Genomic DNA, 5,061 nt, shown 5'->3' on the forward strand with positions numbered 1-5,061 from the left:
TGGGGTACAGTGTGGTATTTTGATATACAATTTGAGATATTTTCATCAAACTGGTTAACATAGCCTTCATGTCATTTTCTTAGTTGTTATGTCAAGACATCTATATTCTACTTGTAGAAAGATTCACTTGTACCCTTCTCAGGCTAATTTTGTCAAGCTTTTTTCCCATACACTCTTCTAGAAAATTTATTGTTTCATATCTTAAATTTAAATCTAGTGAGTGACAATTTTTGTCAATGGTGAAAGGTGCAGGTCCAATTTCAGTCTTCTACATGTGGCTATTTATTAAATGGCAATTCTTTTCCCCAGGGCATTCTTTTGTTTGGTTTGACAAGGATCAGATGGTGATATGTGGGTGGGTTCATCTCTAAGTTCTCTGTTCTATCCGATAGATCCATAACTCTATTTTTGTGCTAGTACCACACACATGTCTCTTGATTTTTCTCTCCTGACAATAAACAAAATGTTTAGAAATTCCACCCACCTTATGGAGTTTAAGTGGAGAATTAAGTAATATTTTAAGGGTCATTAGAAATTTTTTTGTTTCAGATTAATTGAGGGTTCAAAGAATTAGGTTACAATGTTTACACTTTTAAGTAAAGTCCCTTTTATAATTGTGTCCTGTCCCAAAGAGGTGTGCCATATACCCTTACATTGTGCCCATTAAGTGGAAGCACACCAATTCCCTGCCTTTCTCCCTTCTCCTCCTTCCATTGTTCCCCTTTCCCCCCACCTTGAATTGATTTAAGTTTTTCTCTTATGTGGGTGTGTATTAGATCATCTATTGGCTTCATATTGGAATTGAGTACATCAGAATACTCCACATCACAAAGTCTCAAAGCGCAGTTGCTGTCCATGGATGTGATGAGAAGAGAAAACTTTTACACTGTTGGTGGGACTGTAAAATAATACAATTTTTTTGGAAGGTCATTAGAAACTTTTAGGCTCACAGTAGGTATTCTACAGATAACAGCTATTGTGACTGTGTCCCACTTTTTTAATCATTAAACTCAATGTGACACCAGAAAATCTCTTAGGGTAGGAATTTAGTCTATTATCATCCTACTCCTGTGAGACAGCAAGCAGGAGTAAGAACACAATGCAGCCCTCCTAATAGGGCCTGAGGTAGGGAGCACAGTGCTTAGAGTTTATTACTCTCTGCTTGGTTGAATTCAAGGAATTCAATTTTGCTCTCATGCTGACACCAAATAGTCACAATAAGTACTTTTAGATCTTTGAAGTATATTACTATCTTCTGCTTTTGGGAATATCTATAAAGGTGATGCTCTTTGTTACATCAAATTATCCTTCAAACTCTTCTAGAAAGTGATCCTACTCTTCGAAGAACTCTTATCATCATTGTTGCAAGTCTATAGCATATAATTCATAAACATTAATGTCAGTACTAGAATGGAATGTTTGCATGTCTGTTTCCCCTTCCAGGCGGATTGTTTTATTTTCGACTTTTGAGATTCCTTTCTAAGTAACCAAGAGAGATTGAATGAACATAAATGGTATTACAGGAAATTGCAACCCTGATTGACAAGTCTGTATTCCCGGAGGCAATAGTGGGTAGAAATTTAAGCTCTTCTCTGAGCCATCCTTTGATCATGAAGATTGAGAAGTGTTTAGAGTATAAAAGAGAAGAAGCATCTGATACTAAAGTGAATGCACATACTGTTCACTTACCTACACAATCTTTTAAAGGGAGGAGATATTTATGAGGAGAATGGAAGTAGTCACATTTGTAGTTAGAACTGGAAAATTTTGAGCAGAAACAGCAAGATGATACAATGAAATAATGTAAATCACAGCACCAAATCCTTCACTTTAAATCAGGCCCATTAGACATAGACACCAAGACTCCACACTTCAATGAGTAGATGCATATCATCAAAACAAATCCATTTTAATTTAATGTATGGATGAAAATTATACTCCTTCATATTTAAGGTGATCTCTGAGTGTAAAACCTAATAAAGTCAATCAATTTATGCAAATTTGTCCTTCTGTGTAGAGTACACTTGCAACATGTCTTTGAGAAGCAAAGTTTTATCTTTCTACTGTTTACAAGGAAATGTGGTAGGTTCTGGGGACATAGAACTGAACAGAAGTCAGGATCCTACTAAGGAAAGTAAAATGCCATGGCTAGCTGGAAAAGACACTACAGTGCTAAAGTTTAAATTATGAAGAAAATCAGTTAGGGTAATGATAAAGAAGGTAATTGTGGACCCAGATTAAAAAACAGTGCTCTCAAATACTTATCTATGATAAAATTAAATTATTTATTTATTAAATCGTAGCTGTGTACATTAATGCAATTATGGGGTACAGTGTGCTGGCTTTATATACAATTTGAAATACTTTCATCAAACCGGTTAACATAGCCTTCACCACATTTTCTTAGTTTTTGTGTTAAGACATTTATATTCTACACTTAGTAGATTTAACATGTACCCTTGTAAAATGCACTATAGGTGATAAAATTAAGTTAATGCTCTTATAGTTTCCAAGTGTATGAGACAAATAGAAATCTCCAGCTTGTTTCTGATCCTAGTTGGGAAATAATTTTGGGAAAGCATGGAAATGAGAGGGAAAATTTTGTTGAATCTCAGGGGGCAGAAAACTTTTTAAAGAAAAACACAAGTTTTATAAAGTAGTTGAAATCAAAGGAAATGAAACTCTAGGAAATAGTGGAAACAACTTCTCCATCTATAGTTTAATGAATCATAATTTCTAGCCTTCTGTGGAAACAACTTCTTCTACAGTTTAATTAATGAATCATAATTTCTGGGTCTTTCTGGTGATTTCAGAGGCTTAGAGCTCTGAAATTACAGGCACATCTTGAGAAATGACTCTTTATTGCTTCTCCAGGAAAAATTGTTTCAAAGCCTTCTTTATGTCTTTATTCCTCAGACTGTAGATGAAGGGGTTCAGCATGGGGGTGACCACTGTGTACATCACTGAGACTATTGCACTGGAGTGTGAGTTGTGGGTGGCAGCAGAACTGAGGTACACCCCTAGGCTTGTACAGTAAAATAAGAACACAATTGAGAGGTGAGATGCACAGGTGGAAAATGCTTTATACTTCCCCTGAGCTGAGGAGATTGCATGTATGGAGGAAACTATTTTAGAGTAAGAGCAAAAGGATCCCAGCAAAAGAACTACCACCTACCAGTGCAGATCCTAAATACATCATCATGTCATTAAGAAAGGTGTCAGAACAGGCAAGGCTGACCACCTGTTTAATTTCACAGAAAAAGTGGGGGATTTCCACGTCTACACAAAATGACAGCGATAACACCATTAAACCGTGTAATGAGGAATGCAGAACACTCATAATCCAGGAGGCCAGAACCAACAGTGCACAGAGCCTGAGGTTCATGATGACTGTGTAGTGCAGGGGGTGACAGATGGCCACAAACCGGTCATAGGCCATCACGGTCAGCAGAAAGATGTCCAATGCTGCAAAGAGTATAAACAAGTACATCTGGACCATGCAGCCTCCATAGTATATGACTTTGCTCTGTGTCTGCATGTTCACCAGCATCTTTGGGACTGTCGTGGAGGTGAAACAGATGTCAGCAAAAGACAGGTTGGAGAGGAAGAAGTACATGGGGGTGTGGAGGTGGGAGTCTGTGCTGATGGCCAGGATGATGAGCAAGTTCCCAAGCATAGTGATCAGGTACATGGACAGGAACAGCCCAAAGAGGACTGGCTGTAATTCTGGGTCCTCTGAAAATCCCAGAAGAAGAAATTTTGAAATATGTGTGTCATTTTCTGATTCCATATGGTTGCTGTGACTATCACAAAGAAAGAAAAGGAGACCATGACACATATATGCACCAATAATCCATCAAAAATGCCATCATTTACAGAGCACACCCAAGAAGATAATTTCTTAAATGAGAGGCAATAATTTTAAAAATTATTTGAGAGAAAATTATATGAATGATTCATATATAACATGATGTTTTGAAGTATGCATCCATAGTGGAATGGTTAAATCTAGCTGATTAACATGTGCATTATCTCACATAGTCATCATTTCTGGGCTGAGGACATGCAACTTCTAGTCCCTTAGCATTTTTGGAGAATACAATATATAGTCTAACTGGAGTCACCATGCTGTACAATAATAGATCCCTGGGATTTATTTTCCTTATCTAACTGTAATTTTTTATCCTTTAACTAACATTTCTCTACTGCCAACACCCACCCTAAGGGGCCAGCATCTGGTAACCTTCATTCTACAAGATGTTTATTTCCGTACTTTGTATGTGAATCTGATCTCCATGGGGGAATCCCCAGGCCACCTATCACTCTTTAGGAATTCCACTCTCACTTTCAGACTTTCTCCTGGTGCATGTATTCTGTAGTTTTAAGGAGAAAATCTTTCATCCATTTGAGGATTAAAATTGAATTTTGACATATTCCAGGCACTCCTGAGAGTAGATAATAAGTCAACAATACTAAAAAACAGAAGTCCCTAACGTCTAATGACTGAGCACAAATTCAATCTAAAGAAAATGACATATGCTAAGTATGTCAGATGATGAAGAATCCTACAAAGGAGAAAGTGACTACACTGTACCGCATGTTTGCATTAATGTAGACAGCTATCATTAATACAAAAAAAAATAAAATAAATAAAGTCAATAAAAAAATTTTAAAAAGATATAAAGTGTGGATGCGGTGTTATTTTTTACAGGGCCAGATTAGCAGACAAGGTGACAATTTATCAGGGAACACATAGAAGACAGGGAGTCACAAGGATCCTGAAAACCTGTGTGCAAGGAAGAAGGAAAGATCAATGCTAAAGCCCTGAGGAAGGTGTTTCCATCAGATGTTCAAGGCCAACAAGGAAGCCAGTGTGGCAGGGGAATGAGCAAGAGACAAGGAATGAGAGATGGTGTCAGAAGATGATGAGAAAGCTTAAAGACACAAGGAGCCCCTTTATCTGGATGTTATTACACTTGCACTTTATTAAGATGGTTGCAGAAGTGTCTCATAAATTGAAATGTACCCCCTGTTAATTTTGCTCTATTGCTTTAAGTCCTG

At 37.2% G+C, this 5,061-nt stretch overlaps 1 pseudogene; it reads right to left on the bottom strand.

Moving 5' to 3' along the window:
• Positions 1 to 2,859: 2,859 nt before the first annotated feature.
• LOC100945702 lies at positions 2,860 to 3,790 on the bottom strand (annotated as a pseudogene).
• Positions 3,791 to 5,061: the final 1,271 nt, after the last annotated feature.

Source organism: Otolemur garnettii, unplaced genomic scaffold (genome assembly GCF_000181295.1).
Source record: "Otolemur garnettii isolate 467f Iridium unplaced genomic scaffold, OtoGar3 scaffold00105, whole genome shotgun sequence".
NCBI lineage: Eukaryota > Metazoa > Chordata > Mammalia > Primates > Galagidae > Otolemur > Otolemur garnettii.